Source organism: Felis catus, chromosome B4 (genome assembly GCF_018350175.1).
Source record: "Felis catus isolate Fca126 chromosome B4, F.catus_Fca126_mat1.0, whole genome shotgun sequence".
NCBI lineage: Eukaryota > Metazoa > Chordata > Mammalia > Carnivora > Felidae > Felis > Felis catus.
The window spans coordinates 110,077,769-110,095,350 of NC_058374.1; the positions used below are offsets into that span (position 1 = coordinate 110,077,769).

A 17,582-nucleotide genomic window follows, 5' to 3' on the forward strand; every position below is an offset into this window, starting at 1 on the left:
TTGGTTTGCAAGCATAATCCCTTCCGGAAACATGCTTATAATCAAAAGCACTTATATATCAAAGTAAACTTCCCCATAAGAAATAATGGAAACTCAGATGATTTGTTGCACAACCCGAAAATATTCACATAAAATTATTACGATACTGTAATATAACACAAAATATTAAAGAAAATACAAAATATAAAGAAAACTAAACAAATTAGCCTACACTTACTTTTGAAAACTTTCTTGGCTGGTGCAAGGGAGATGAAAAAGGAGTGTTATTGTGGGGGACGACTTTCACTATCACTAATAGAATCACTGCTACCTATTGGCTCAATGGAATCTTTTTAATTTCCTGCAACTTTAACAAGAAATCTATCCAATGACACTTACTTTTGCCTTCTTTTGAGGATTCTGCGGAAATGTGACATTGCATTGTCATTAAACAGGTTCATTGCCCACACTGCTACAGCCTTATTCATGTGGTGCTTTTCTAAAAATGTTTCCCACATTTTACACACCTCCCTAATCTCATCTGAAGTGAGGGATTCCTCCACCTTTTTCTCTACCTCCTCTGTAGATGAGATGTAGACATAGATTTCTTATAAAATCTTGTAATTTCGGCCACTCACATACCTCATTCATACTTCTCAACAATTTCCTTCTTCCACCGTAATCATCTACTTCTTATTGTCTTTCTTTTCAGCGTTTTTCTGCATGGGGCCATTGTATATGCTCACACAGATGTTGACTACAATATTAAATAAACTCTTGTCATATACTGTATTTAATGTAACTGGAAATAAGGCAGCAGAGGAAAGGGTCTGTATCTGCAGGCAGTCTGACCTAGAATGAAGCAAAGCATTCCTAAGCGTACTCTTGTATGGAAAAGCAAAGGACTGTCCATAGGCACTTGGAAATGATGAAAAATAAACACACTATTGTCAGCTGTGGGCACCTGAAAAATCACTGATTTCTGCCAAACACCGCAGCCTGAAACGGAGCATCCGAGCATGGGAGACGATTACCCACAATCCCACAGTGAGAGACAAAGAGAAGAACCATTGGTTCAGTTGTGATCATATGACATTCGGTGTCACGTATTACTTGTTTTTATAAGACATAGCTTATTTATCAAGTTAAAATTTATTAGAAATGTTTGCTTGTCTTGAGGAACACTTGCAGAACAAGTTACTCACAATCCAAGGTTTTACAGTATATTAATTTCTCAAGTGAAAGGTATTTTTTAATAAATTTTAACTTTTTTTAATGTTTTATTTATTTTTGAGAGGCGTGGCAGAGAGAGAGGAAGACAGAGAATCTGAAGCGGGCTCTGCACTGACAGCACAGAGCCTGATGTGGAGCCTGAACTCACAAACAATGAGATCATGACCTGAGACAAAGTTGGACACTTAACCTACTGAACTACCTAGGTACCCCTCAAGTGAAAGGTATTCTAAAATGGGAAATATAAATGTTATTCCCTCTCCCTCTTGGGACTTTTATAAACTCTGATATCTGAGAAATATATAGCTTCTGACAGTATTGATGTGATCTCCTTTCTTTTAGAAGTTACAGATTAAAGAAAGTTTTACATTTGTAAAATCATTACATAACAATGCATCAACAAATTATCTTTCAAGATAGTAGATCAGCAGCCAAAAAAGCATCTCTGTAACTCAATTTAGGTGTCCACCTTGGTGAGCCTCATCTTTCTAAGAGGGAGGTTTCAGAATATACTACAGGAAAATACAACTTTTTATTTGAGTACAAATCAGCATAAAAATATGCATTGTGCCTACTTGTTTGTTTTCTTACTCCTATTTTATTTCCTGGTTTATTATTTTCTTATGTCATGCTATTATTTCAATAAAGTTGTTTATTTTGATAGAAATCTCCTCCGAGTTCCTGAAGAGTCTTAAATCTTTGGCCTGTGCTTTGTATGCCCACAATCTTATTGCATTTTCTGAGTATAAATTATCTCTAAGGCACTAGTTCTTGAACTTTAACATGCATAAAAATTATCTAAGAAGCTTATTAAAATGCTCTGGTTCTGTTAATGGACTGTATCCAAGATATTCTGATTTTTATGCCTGTGGTCAGGAATCTTCATTTCAACAAATTAAGTTAATTTTAATGCAGGTGGATTGGATCAAAGTTTGAATAAAGGAATTTTGTATGCTATTCTATGCTAATTTAGTTGCACTAAAGACCACAACATAAAAGGTATTGTAAATTCTAATACCTAAAAGCATTCCATAATACTTGTAGGTAATTTTTTTTCCTTCAAATTTGGCAATTTTCATTTTTATGTAAAATAAATAAATAAATTAAATCCTTTAATAATCACTTTCTGCACTCCTGGTCAGGTTGATACAGGAAATGTAATCACTGAAATTGCTGGCTGCCTATATGATAAAATATTGACTTAAGCTTACTACCTATTTATGGATATACCCATCTATTGTTGCATTTCCATTATAGGTCATGTGAATAATCAACAGAAATGTATGGGCTTAATAATTCTACATGGAACAAGACAAATTATAAATAAATATTTCTTCCATTAAACAAGAGAGGTTTAGAGCTGAAATGTATATTAGGGATACTGCAATATAATCAGTTCTGGTAGCACATGAGTTTATATAGAAATACTTTGATAAGGCTCAGAGTAAATTGGAAAGCTATAAATTTAAAATCATTAAGTTGGCACTGGGAGACCTGGACAGACATACAACCTGAATTCAATTAGATCAGTTTAGACAGAGATAGATACATAGATACATAGATACATAGATACATAGATGTATCCTATGTGTATACTTTAATAAATAATTTACTTTTCATATAACCAGATTATTTTTTCATGTTTATAGTCCTCCCCAAAGTTAACTTGCTTCCAAAGAGTTTCATCTAGTGATTCATTTTATCTCTGATTCAATAATTTAGTACCTATTGCTCAGTCTGAGGAATGGCAGAGCAAGCATGACTGAAGGTCAAAGAGATAGGAAGTTTTACGTGATCAGGACTAGAATGCAGCATTTGAGCTCCCAAGGAAAGCTGCAGGCAGATTATTTTTTAAATCTTTTTTCAATCTATGTTCAGAAACAAAAGGCTGATTGCCATATTGAGAAAAGGAAGAATTAAGAGAATAACTACTTTTGTTGTTTCAAGAAATTAGTGAAGCTCAAGTCCCCAACTTGCATATCCCACTAAGAAAAATGAAAGGCTATAGCTCCCTGGAACAATGCTCCTTTTCAGAATGGCCACCATTTACTTATTCAAGCAAAAACAAATTCAAAGGGCTTACCAAATATTTCTTCAGCCAAGTATAATATGCTCCCTGAGAGAATTTCTATTATCTACAACTTTTTCTCCATCTCCTTACATTTCCAATAGTACTTCAGCATTCCAATGTTACATTAAAGATCTTTATAAATTGATATCTCAGGCAACTTATCCCCAGCCCACCCATTAATATAGCATTAAATGTGTTAGAGCATTATCGAAATATATGGGTTCCAGTTTGTTAGCAAGGCAAGTGAAAAGGTAATGGACCAGGAAAATAGAGAAATATAAACTGCTAGTTGGTGCATTAAGTAAAAAAGGCAAGGTAAGTAAGCTAAGCAAGAGTGAGGGCATGATGCTATACTTTCTCTAATGGCTACACTTAATCTCTTGAGCTCTTGGTTTTTGCCTCAACTATGTTGTAAGTTCTGCCTGGTCATGTTATTTGTGTCCTTATCTCTTCTTTCAGATTATAAGGTATTGAAAAAAAAAGGATAGCTTCTTGTGCCTCTTTGCACCCTCATCGGTTTTTAAAAATGTACATGTTGTAGAGAGCAGTGTTGACTGAAATTAATTGAACATGTAAGATTGAAGGTAGAGAGGAATTTCTGCAGATCTTGAACTGCATGTGTAGATAGCCCACAAACTGTTCAAAACAAAAGGAGAGTGATGAACATGAGTGGCTGATTTTTTGAAATTGAATGTGGTTGTAGAGTTTGAGGAACTCTAAAAACAAGGGATAATGGACTTAATATTACAGCTTCTTACTGAAACAGTGTCCAACATTGGAATAATATGGAAATATGAAATATCTTATGGAAATAAGATGTGTTTAATTAATTGAAATAAGGTAAAAGTAAAACACAGATACTGACAGACAATAGTCATAATAAAAGGAAAGTGACATGATTAGATGGCATGGGTCATAAAGAAAGAGGGATGGATCAGCTCTGGTGTGATATCAATGGTCTGGAAGCAACAGAAGAGAGCATGGAATTTACTGACTTTTGTTATAAAGGTTATAAAACTTTTGTTTTATAAGATATAAAGATTCTTCCATGACAGAACACAACACACTGATACTTGAATAGATGAAATGCAGAACTATTACTTACAGCTCCGAAGTAGAAAAGCCTGCCAGTCAGGGCTACACAGGAGGTCACATCCCAGAACAGGGTATAAGCAAGCTGGACTAGTAGGAGGCAGCTTATGTGTGGCTTCTAGTTATGTAGGTTTCTAAGGCTTGTAGTGGACTGGCTAAACTGCATAATTTCAGTTTCCCAGGACAAGGACATAGGGGCTGTCCCCAATTATTGGTAACCTGGCCCTGGGACAATTAGGGTGGGTATACAGTAGACCCAGTATGAAAGCTCAATAAAAGAAGTGGTTGGGTGTAGACTTAATTAACTAATCAAGGAGAAGAGGTCAACTTCTATCCAGGACTTCAAAATTAGGTTGAGATAGCTTAACACAAAACACAACTGTATTATGATCTTGACTAGTGAGTTCAGGGCAATGGAGAAGAAGCTTCCTTCCTTTCCAGTATTAAAATTTCATAGTCAGTTACTCTATGAACATAGTTATCTGATCTTCCCTTTAGAATTGTAGAGCTGCATTGAGGGATAATCTGAGGAGTATATAATCAAAATCTGTATCATTAAACTCATCCCTTTAAGTTTCAAAGAAATATTTTTAGAAGATAATCAAGTAATGCCATAAAAACCATGATCAAGTATGTGGAATCCCTAAGTCTGGGTCCTCAATGATCAATTATAGGATCAACAGGGCCCCATATTAATTTCAAGCATATTGACTGTGAGTGTGTAAATCCTAAGATAGTTACATGGAACTCTGAAAAGATGCTCCTCTAATTCTGGTTTACCCTCCCTGAATGACATCTATGACCCTGCCACACAAAAGCATACTCCCCTCCCAACCCTGATACCAGACCTCTGTTAACACTTTTACTGGAGTGATTTATAATAATTTTTATTTCTTTCTAAGAGAAAATAAAATATTAATAATTATATAGATGGTTGCAGTATATCCTAAACATTTGAAGTCGATATTCATAAAAATAATACAAACATCTCTAATACTCCTATTAGGGAAATAACACTGGCCCAAATAACCACCAGTGTAACCTAGTATAGCACATTTTTTGTTCCAATATCCATTTGTTTCTTAAAAATGAAACTAGTTTCAAAGAAAATTGCACAAGACAAATTAAAAAGCAAGGGAGACTTAATTCAAGTTTACAGTTATAGGGTAGAGTGAGTGAATTCAATTCCATGAAACAAAAAGAGAAGAGACAATTTTTTATCACTGGGGTAAGCTAATGGAAAAGTACTGGACTGAAGGAATTTGGCTGGTGGAGGGAGAGGTGGCCAGTGGGATCAGTCCATCAGTGTTTACTGACTGGCACTTAAATAAATTAGGCTCCTAGCCTCACACAGAGAATGAGTAATAGGGGTAATACCTTTCTTGATGATTATATTTCAAAGGGATGGCTCCCAGGTCCAAGAGAAAGAACGATACTCTTGGGCTGTAAAATCAGCTGAAGGCAGAGAGAAGACTTATATCTAAGAGACGGACAAAGAATTGACAATAGCAAGTTATTTTTTTGTTTTTGTCTTTTTATTTTAGAGAGTGTGTGTGAGCGGGGGAGAGGGGCAGAAGGAGGGAGAGAATCTTAAGCAGGCTCCATGCTGACCGTGGAACCCCACACAGGGCTTGATGCCAGAACCCTGGGATCATGACCTGAGCCAAAATCAAGAGCTAGACACTCAACTGACTGAGCCACACAGGTGCCCCTACACTAGCAAGTTTTTTAAAGAGAATGCTCTAAGAAAAAAATCAGGTGCCTACAATTAGAAAGAAACCTGTCTAAAGTTCAGTCAAGCAAAGAAGGCATATTAAGGCCATTTTGGCCACTTGGAAGATATTTTTTTTATTCTTTCAACTACATTATAAATGTTCATAATTTGTTTTCATAGCTGTGTAAAATCATGTCTTTTCATACAATATTCACCAATTTATTCACACATTTATCAGATATCTACTACAAGACACACATTGGACTTACCCAGGGAAATTATAAACTTTAATAAGAAATTTAAAATATTAACAAAAAAAGAGGGAGAAGTAAATAAATTACTCCAGGAGGGTAAGAAACATACAAGTGCCAGTTAATATATTCTTATAAGTTATATACATATTTAATTTTAATCATATTTCAAATGACTTCATATAATTCACCAAAAAGAAAAGTGAAATTAATCCTTTTACAAAGAATATATTTTTTTCCTAAGTTATCTACCTTTTTTTTTTATATATATATGAAATTTATTGACAAATTGGTTTCCATACAACACCCAGTGCTCATCCCAAAAGGTGCCCTCCTCAATACCCATCACCCACCCTCTCCTCCCTCCCACCCCCCATCAACCCTCAGTTTGTTCTCAGTTTTTAACAGTCTCTTATGCTTTGGCTCTCTCCCACTCTAACCTCTTTTTTTTTTTCCTTCCCCTCCCCCATGGGTTTCTGTTAAGTTTCTCAGGATCCACATAAGAGTGAAACCATATGGTATCTGTCTTTCTCTGTATGGCTTATTTCACTTAGCATCACACTCTCCAGTTCCATCCACGTTGCTACAAAAGGCCATATTTCATTTTTTCTCATTGCCACATAGTACTCCATTGTGTATATAAACCACAATTTCTTTATCCATTCATCAGTTGATGGACATTTAGGCTTTTTCCATAATTTGGCTATTGTTGAGAGTGCTGCTATAGACATTGGGGTACAAGTGCCCCTATGCATCAGCACTCCTGTATCCCTTGGGTAAATTCCTAGCAGTGCTATTGCTGGGTCATAGGGTAGGTCTATTTTTAATTTTCTGAGGAACCTCCACACTGCTTTCCAGAGCGGCTGCACCAATTTGCATTCCCACCAACAGTGCAAGAGGGTTCCCGTTTCTCCATATCCTCTCCAGCATCTATAGTCTCCTGATTTGTTCATTTTGGCCATTCTGACTGGCGTGAGGTGATACCTGAGTGTGGTTTTGATTTGTATTTCCCTGATAAGGAGCGACGCTGAACATCTTTTCATGTGCCTGTTGGCCATCCGGATGTCTTCTTTAGAGAAGTGTCTATTCATGTTTTCTGCCCATTTCTTCACTGGGTTATTTGTTTTTCGGGTGTGGAGTTTGGTGAGCTCTTTATAGATTTTGAGCTATAAAGCTAGTTTGGATACTAGCCCTTTGTCTGATATGTCATTTGCAAATATCTTTTCCCATTCCGTTGGTTGCCTTTTAGTTTTGTTGGTTGTTTCCTTTGCTGTGCAGAAGCTTTTTATCTTCATAAGGTCCCAGTAATTGACTTTTGCTTTTAATTCCCTTGCCTTTGGGGATGCGTCGAGTAAGAGATTGCTACGGGTGAGGTCAGAGAGGTCTTTTCCTGCTTTCTCCTCTAAGGTTTTGATGGTTTCCTGTCTCACATTTAGGTCCTTTATCCATTTTGAGTTTATTTTTGTGAATGGTGTGAGAAAGTGGTCTAGTTTCAACCTTCTGCATGTTGCTGTCCAGTTCTCCCAGCACCATTTGTTAAAGAAGCTGTCTTTTTTCCATTGGATGTTCTTTCCTGCTTTGTCAAAGATGAGTTGGCCATATGTCTGTGGGTCTAGTTCTGGGGTTTCTATTCTATTCCATTGGTCTATGTGTCTGTTTTTGTGCCAAGTTATCTACCTTTTAAATCTACATTTTAAAATCAGATAATGTTTCTCAGGTTGCATTCATACTATTTTAAAAAAATCTTATGAAATTTATCAGTGTATAGAAAGTCATTTTTCAGGTATTGATTTTATAAAAGAAAATGCACATTGCTTGACATTTATTTCCTATTTTATTTTATTCCTAATTTGGACTCTTGTTGCTATTGAAAACCAACCCTAAATATGGGCCTCTTTGCTATTTGACTATAAATCTTTCGTTTTATTCCTGAAAAAGGAATCACTTTTGCAATGCACACTTTATCTACTTATCTTATTTTTTCCCCTCCTAGCTCAACTAAGTTAAACCACAGATAAATTTAGTTTTGATTTCTGGTCTATTTGGTCATTCCAGAAATGGAAAGGTCACTTTCATTCTAATTTTAAAAGCTTCCTGCTATTGGCGTATAAATACATATGTAAATAATCCATTGTTCATCAGTGAAAGCCAGGTTCCTGAAAGGCCAAGCAGAGGAGAGAGGACAGTTACCTATCTTTGGAGCTGAGATTTTTAGAAGAGATTTTTATGGAAAGTTTTTAAAAACCCATTTATTTCCATTAAGTATAACCATAGTTATAAGCAACAAATACATAGAGATGTCAAAATGGGAACGCAAAAAGGCCATTTTTCTGGCTTATTTCACAGCAATTGCATTTCCCTTCACACCTCCCTTATGTTTTTGAAACACTTTAAAATGTTTACATTACATTGTAGAGTTTAAAAAGTGTATAATTCACTTTACAACAACCAAACTGAACCAACTAAACATAAACTAATATTTCATACCACCCATGTATTTATTGAATTTTGCTTCTTGTTATATGGTGTATAAAAAGGCCTTATAAATTATTGAATGCCCAACAAAATAACTGAACTTGACAATTTTCTAAAACTACATATAAAAAATTCAAGTGTTCTGAGAGCTATGCTTTTCATTTGAGTGGTAAAGAGAAAACAATTTTAAGACAGAAAGTAAGTGGAATTTTTCATATATAAAGTCGATATTATTGATTTTTTAAATGATCGTTCTATGATTAGAGTGCCATCTAGTGGGGACATGCATTACACCAAGGTGTGTTTGAGCAGTTCGAGTAAGACTGTTCCCTAATTTTCCATCATTTTAGTAACCAAGTGAGCTGCAAGAGTAAAAACTAAGGTACAAGAAGACAGTTGTAGTTCCAATGAGGGAGCTTCAGAACAACATGGAGGGAAAACATCCTTACCCTGAAAGCCAACAGTAAGTATAATTTTACAGTTTGCCTTCTGAGAATTGTAGACTGGCTGCACAGATTCTCAGCACAGATGACTGCATCTACTTCCCTCACACACACTAAGGCATTTGACCAAACTCCAGCATAGCTTCTATCAGCTCAAGGTCATGTCCCTAGGATGACTACCCCAAGCCCCTTAAAATATCTGCCTGAGAAAGTTCAGTGTTGCCAAAAGAATTTACTGTTTCTTCCAGCCAAAACATGACTTCAGTCCCCTGACCTCCTTTTTCTCAGAGCATTTACTTTAGAAAGTATACAGTTGTAAATCCGACCTCTATCTCTTTAAAATATATCTTTTATAACCCAGAAAGGTCTCTCTCAAGGACCTAGGAGTCATCCCTTTGAAATGTAATCAAGAAGACTAGGGCCCCTGTGGGAGGTAGGAGTCTAACTTCAATACATGCCACTTAGCAGACACAAGGCCTGAGCACACTGACCAACCGCCCCTACCCTAACATCCCCCACGCAGCTCCCGCCCAGGACATTTCTTTTCGCATCCCCCAGCATTTAAACAAGCTTCCTACCTTTTGTTTCAGTGGATTTGAGCTGTTTATACTGAAGTGCCTCTCCCCCACTGCAATAATCTGAATAAAATTTGTCTTGCCATCTTGAACAAAATCCACCTTTGTTTCTCTTTGACACTTCAAAGCTGGCAATCTAGGAAGTGATTCAGAAGGCTGAAGAAGCCCATGGAAATCATCTGTCCCTACTGCTTTCAGCCAGTGATTTGAGCAGCCTAGAAAGCCAAACATTATCACTTATCTGCTGAAACAGTGGCATCTTGACTTCTCTTAAAAGCATTTCCTGATATTGAGTCTCTCTCATCACCAGCTATTGTGTCTTTATTTCTAACTTCCTACGTTTTATTATCTAAATCCTGTTTCTCTTGTTCTTTCCTCAGTGGAACTAGAGAACGAATTCATGGATCACAGAGTCAGACCTGAAACAACTCATACATAAAGTAGACCACTGTACATTGGACAAAACTGAAATTCAATTCTTTAAAGCCCATTGCCTAAATTGAAAATGCAAATTAATGCCAGAACAAAATTAGCCTCTAGGTCCTGACTTGAAGCCTAGCGGTCTCTCTACCCTAAAACATGTATCTTCCTGCTTTGAGTATGGTCTTCCAGATAATTGAAACCAAACATCTTAAGATACATGGTTTGTCCTCCATCTTGTCCTCTTCAAACTTTCAACACTATTAGTCTCCCCCCTGACACTTTTTTAAATTGCCACCTAATTCTTCCTTACCAGTGTGTATAGTACCTAGTATGGCATGAACACATTACACTCACTCAACATCTGTTGAGTGGCTTCACCCAACTTAGCTACATTCCTAAACTTTCTCTTTCTTGAGCTGGTTTGAGATATGCTCACCCAGAAGAAAAACAGCCTGTGTATGTTCATGGCTTGCAATGATTATTGCTTCAATAGAAATATATTGAGAGTAAATCATTCTCATTTTTATAGTCCATCAAGCTGGACTTCAGGAAAGTACAGCAGTAAATGTGGCAAGTAATGATTTACTCTACAAAAAAAGTATGAGCTGCATAATCTCTGATGGTTTACACAGATATGAAGATAAAACCCTCAGTGACAGAAATTGTAAAAATCTGTTTTGTGGTTTCTCCTATGGAATCTAAGTCATGACTACACCTGTATCCTATTCCTCATTGACTTGCCTTTGTCAGGTAGCTAAAGGACTAGGCATCCCATCCTTACCACTGCTATGTTCAATCTATCAGGCACCAAGTAGAAATCATTATTGAATCATAGTTTTTGATTTTCATTATTGTTTTTTCTAGGATCAAATTCCTACTTGTATATAGAAGTATTAATTCATTCAATTGAGAGGTTTCTAAAAATATTGGTTATGCTCAAATATTATATAAAGATCTTCCAAAAAGGCAAACTACTGTTGTTTTTTTTTCTGATTTTAATGCAACTTACAAACATTGACCTGTAGGATATTTATGTTTGCATCCAGTTGTCCATCTAATGCTAACTCAAACACACATGAGATGGCAGGTAAACACCCTGGCATCAACCAGGAACAACAACAAACAATAAATCACTATGCTTCCAAGAGATGTGTGAGAGAAAGCCTGTGAAGTTCTGAGTTTTCACTGGATATGATGACATAGGATAAAAGATAGGGGTCCAGCCAATGAAATCCTTATTTATAACTAACAGCATCTTCTATTATGATCGCCTTTGTTTCTTTCTGACCTAAAAAATGTGTTTACTGTCCAATTCATAAAATATCCCTTGATATCTGTAAATCATTTTTAAAGTCTAAATATATGTATAATATAAACAAAAAATGTACATGTTCTTGCTCAAATACAAAAACAAAAAATCTAGAAATCAGAAGTACTTTTCTTTAACAATCAATTCCTTATTGGTTTGAATAATAATTACAGCTGTAAGGGAAATCTCAATATTGGTGAGTACACACTGTACATGTAGAAAGCTGTATTTTAATTATCTACCAATCTGTCTCTCCCACTATTGTGCCCCTTGAGGGACTACGTCTTACTTATCTTCATAACCCCATCATTGAATACACTACCTATCACATTAGAGCTCAATAAATGTTTGCCAAATAAACTGCACCCAAGTGCTTACTGAATTAGTGATTATCATCAGAAAAACTTTGCAATTTTTGTTCCTCTTGGTAATTCAGTAATTGACAGAGGTTGGTATTCAGGTTTTGTAGCTGATATCAACCTTTACATATGCCCTAGGATATAGTCCAAAATATAGCTAAGATCTGTTTAATTTTACACATATTGAATTTAATCTGACATTAATAAGATAGGATAAAAAGCCCTTTTTTATTCCTCTAACATATCCCCAAGTCCCTACCTTTGAACTTTTCATGATATTCTTTCATGGCCTGTGTACATCTTTTCCCATCTTACTGCCTACTCTTGCCTACAACTATTATCCAACACTCAAGGCCCAACTCAAATCATACCTCACCCATGGAGCATAACATCATGTCCACAGCATTGCAGTAAGATAGAACTGCTTATGATTTTCTATTATACTTCTTGCATCTGTAAACTGTTCAACATCATTGTGACGAAAATATTTTAAACACCTAACTCTGTACCTGATAATACATACTCCTGGCACTTTTTGTCTTGGGGTGCATCACATCATAACTAATACATACCTATATCAGCAAACTAGCATGAATCTCTAGGCATTTTCTCCAGATTCCACTCAATTAACTTTCAATTATTCTGCTCTCCCCCTTATCTACCTAATTTTTATTTTTTTTTAATTATTTTATATATATATGTGTGTGTGTATATATATATATACATATAAATGTGTGTGTATATATATATATATATACATATAAATGTGTATATATATATATACATATAAGTGTATATATATATATATATGTATATATATATATATATATATATATATATTTAATTTCTGGGAGAGAGAGAAAGAGTGTGAGCAGGGAAGGGGCAAGGAGAGAGGGTGACACAGAATCTGAAGCAGGCTCCAGGCTCTGAGCTGTCAACACAGAGCCCAACATGGGGTTTGAAGCCAGGAACTGTGAGTTCATGACCTGAGCCGAAGTCAGACACTTAACCAACTGAGCCACTCAGGCGTCCCCTTAATTTTTATGTTTATATCTTTGACTCTGGTCTTGATACATGCTTTGCTGTTGTTATCTCTTAGTTTTGGTGGGTTTTCTTGAACTCTACTATATTCACCTCAGGCTTGTTAACTTGTAGCCTTTCTCAGGTTGAAGTAAAAATCTTCTCCATTTCCAATACATTGTATTACTCCCTCAGCTCCCATCCCAACTGAAAAAGAAGTTAGACAGTAAGCACTGAACTCTGAGCAACTGCTAAACATGAATCTGAGAACTCTTCCCAGTGAATGACCAGGCTCCTCTGATATATAGGGAAGTTTGATTTCAGGATGGAAGGAGTATCCTAGCCAATGGCATTTCCAGAGAGCTAAGACTTGTGGTAAAAGCATGGGTCCCAGCACTGTAGGAACAGTATGTAAAGACAGGGTAAAGAGGGGTGCTACTTTAGATAATCATGAAAGGTTCCACAGAGGAGATGGTATTTAGGCAAGAAGGAAGACAAGAAGGAAGTCAGGATGCAAACTATGTGATTATCTGGGACATAAACCTTCCATAAAAATGGAAGAAAATCTGTAATTTCCTCATGTTGAATCTTTCTTACCATGTTGAAGGAGCAACAAGTAAACTAGGTGGCTGAAGAAGAATGAGTCAGGATGAAAGGGGTCAGAAATAAGGTCAGAGAAGCCAGCTGATGTAAGACCTTGCAAGTGATAGTAAAGACTTCAAATCTCATACTGATGATGAGAAACTATTAAAATGCTGAAAATGGGAAAGTGACATGATCTGATTAACATTTTAAAAAATAACTCTGGGGGCGCCTGGGTGGCTCTGTCGGTTGAGCGTCCGACTTCAGCTCAGGTCACGATCTCACGGTCCGTGAGTTCAAGTCCCGCGTCGGGCTCTGGGCTGATGGCTCAGAGCCTGGAGCCTGCTTCCAATTCTGTGTCTCCCTCTCTCTCTTCCCCTCCCCCGTTCATGCTCTGTCTCTCTCTGTCTCAAAAATAAATAAATGTTAAAAAAAATTTTTTTAAATAAAATAAAATAAAAAATAACTCTGACTTAAATACATGTGTAGGGTTCAAAATATTACATATGAAGAAAGTATGCAAGTAGACACACATGGAAGCCTATAAAAAATCAATAATAGAATGCTAAATGTTATACCAAACATACACAAAAACAGGTTCTATTCTTCTATAATTTCTCTAATATTTGCCATCCCAACTTATGACTTAGGAAAATATAAACTATGTGTTGATTGTTATTTTACTTTTCAGCTTACCATGGATGTTTAATAAGTAAAATTAATATTTGTAAATTAAAGAAAAATATTTTTATAAATCTTATTTTGTGGAAACATTTTCATTTTTTTTTAAGTAGGCTCCACACTGAGTGTGGAGCCCAATGTGGGGCTTGAACTCACAACCCTGAGATCAAGACCTGAGCTGAGATTAAGAGTCAGACACTTAACCAAATGAACCACACATGTACCCCACATTTCCATATTTCTTAACCAAGTCTTTTAATTAAATATGTTGAGTATTTTGAAAAAGTAATCTTGAGGTATGGGACTCTGAATGTTCTTTCATACTTAAAGTACAGAATTAGATGATTAAAATAGATTACTTAGTGCTACACAGGTAAATGAAGAACAACAGAAAATGAGGCAAGTTAAATATCATTTTTACAAACATTATATAAATACCTACCTAGAGATAACATAGAATAAGCAAGATTGATAGCAAGATTGTAGTAGTTCAGTTCAAATCTTTAATTTTCTATAAGCAGTGCCATCTTCATTATTAGATCACAGCAGAGATACTCCACAGGAGTATCAGGACTTGCTGATTTTATCTCTTTCTACTGGCAAAATGGAGAACTCAGCGATTAACATCTCTGACTGCAGGGTCAAATAAACTGGGCTCCGGCTCCACCAAGTGCTAACCATATCACCTTGAATAAGTCACATAAGTGCTGTAATTCTTAATGTTCTTATCCATAAGGTGACCATAATATTAGTTCCGCATCCAAAGGTTGTCCTAAAAGATATAATTCCTATAAAGCATTTACACCACCCTTTAAATATAGTTAAGTATCTCTTAAATCTTACCTACAATTATTTCTGGGCAACTATTCCTATCAAAACACAATGATAATCTCAATGAGTCTAAATAAAATGCAATTAGAAAGACGGTATTGGGGGGCGCCTGGGTGGCTTAGTCGGTTGAGCGTCTGACTTTGGCTCAGGTCATGATCTCACCAACTGTGAGTTCGAGCTCTGCATAGGGCTCTGTGCGGACAGCTCAGAGTCTGGAGCCTGCTTCAGATTCTGTGTCTCCCTCTCTCTCTGCCCCTCCCCCACTCATGCTCGCTCGCTCACTCTCTCTCTCTCTCTCTCTCTGTCAAAAATAAAAAACATTAAAAAAAATTTTAAATAAAAAAAATTTTTAAATAAAGAAAGTATTGGTTAAAACGTGTATTTTTGTGTGTCAGTCAACAATTAAATTTTGTCAGGAAATAATATACAAAAGAGACAGTATATACCTGATGATACAATTGTGCCTATAAAATATAAAGCAAATAAAAGAAAAGCACACAAGCTAAGGACCAGTTTTCCTGGTGATGTTATAAGGTAAAGTAGATCTATCAATATCAATCTAAATGTTAAAGCATATGGATTAGGGTCCTATTACTACTTCTCTCAGTCTGAATCCTGTTTATCTTTCAATAGCCAGCTCATGTGTCACACACTAAGGTCTTACCAGCCCATCAGCACTCTGCCATGATAACTCTGTTAACTCTTGTTTATTACAGCTCACTAAAAACTGAGAGCAAGGTAGAAGAGTTCACAGAAATCCCTCACAAAGCACTCAGCCTTCATTGAGTACACTTCAGCAGCCATCTGAAGGCTAAAACCTGAGCAGAAGATCTGAGAGAAATGCCTGCCAGGCACTCTGAACTTTTAGATGTCCTCCAAAGTTTGGAACTTGTCAACAAGACAGAGAGGGAACTTCCATGCTGCAGAAAGTTTCCTAGGTGGCAATAATCACTTGATTCAGTGACCAGACTCCAAGCTCTGCTAAAGGGAAAATCCTAAATCTGCTCCGAAATATTTGAACCAAATGGTTAACTAAATGTAACTAAAGTGCAACAAAACCTAAATACAGCTTACCTACATAGTGTATTGATTCATCCACTCCCCATACTAGAAACCAAAGGAGAGGCATTCCTTTTTCCATCGGTAAATTTTATTCACTTCAGTATCTATTATACTTTTACCCCACAGTGTCAAGCATACAATAAAAATTACAAGATGTAAGAAAATGTTAACCCATTATCAAGAAAAGAAATGTCCAATTAAGGCAGATATAAATCACTTGTTGGGGTTATTGGACAGGAACTTTAAAGAAACTGGTAAGTATATTAAAGGTATATTTAAAAAAAGACATCCTATTAAATAATTTGTTTACATACTTATCTTGATTGGCTATATGTCCAAGAGAAGGGTAGGGAAATGTTTTTCTTTTTTTTTTTAATGTTTATTTTTGAGAGAGAGAGAGAGTACAAACAAAGGAAGGGCAAAGACAGAAGGGCAGAGAGAGAATCCCAAGCAGGATCCACGCTTTCACCTCAGAGCCCAATGCGGGGCTCCATCTCACGAACTACGAGATCATGACCTGAGCCAAAATCAAGAGATTGATGCCTAACCGAATGAGCCACCCAGATATCCCGGGAAATTTTTTTATTTATCTATGCAGCCACATTTCATTGCTTTCTTTTTAGTAATATTCAACAGATATTTTATTGAATAAATGAAATAAATAACTAAACAATGTTTTTCATGCCTTTGGAAAAAAATGCATGCATACTAAATATTCAGGATGATACATACAGTACATCTACCCCAACATGTTACATAAATGAAATGGCAGTCTGAACTTAGTCTCATCACTGTGATAAGGTATTAATCTGCTTCAATCATGGAAAGTCTCCATTTAAGAAATCTTGGAGAAAAATACATCAATAGCACTGGTTTAACTTTTTTAAGCTGAAAGTGATACAATAGTTGTAGGCAGTTGGAGGTTACATTACAATACTGACAAACTCATGGATGAAAAGGACACATTAACTGAGAAGAGCTATAGGTCATAATGCTTGCCAGAAGATTAAAGTAATATTTATAGATAAACTCCATTATGGTGATGTGTTTACTTATAACCAATTCCTAGGTCATTAAATGTTCTGAAGTCATATAAAGTGGGTTATATAAATTTAGTCTCAGTTATAACTTTTCCCTTTCAAAGGAGATTTATGGCCTTATGGACATCCATCCCAATATTCTTGGAATAATTTGTAATACATATCAAATCCAAATAATGATACCCCTTCCTCCCTGAGTCCATGAAAGGAAGTAAGGGATATGACATTAAGGGAGTTGGGTTAGAAAGGGAGAGGAAATACAGAATTGGTCCCTTTCTTCCTCTCCCTCAATAGGACTATAGGAGGATAACAGAGATGAAAGTAAGATAAAAGGGTAAATTTCAGGGTTCTAATTTTTTCTACTGCTCATGACTAAGCTGCACAAGGGTGGTATTCCTACCCAATTATTTTTGGGAATGGCCAAAAAACAGTGGGACCACTG

At 36.0% G+C, this 17,582-nt stretch overlaps 1 long non-coding RNA gene across 1 annotated transcript in view; it reads right to left on the minus strand.

The window, feature by feature from the left end:
* Positions 1 to 7,969: 7,969 nt before the first annotated feature.
* Positions 7,970 to 17,582, minus strand: part of LOC123386666 — a 45,081-nt gene continuing 35,468 nt past the window's right edge. The window contains exon 3 of the long non-coding RNA XR_006600922.1: positions 7,970 to 8,496. This is a non-coding gene — a long non-coding RNA (uncharacterized LOC123386666). The remainder of the gene's footprint in view (positions 8,497 to 17,582) is intronic.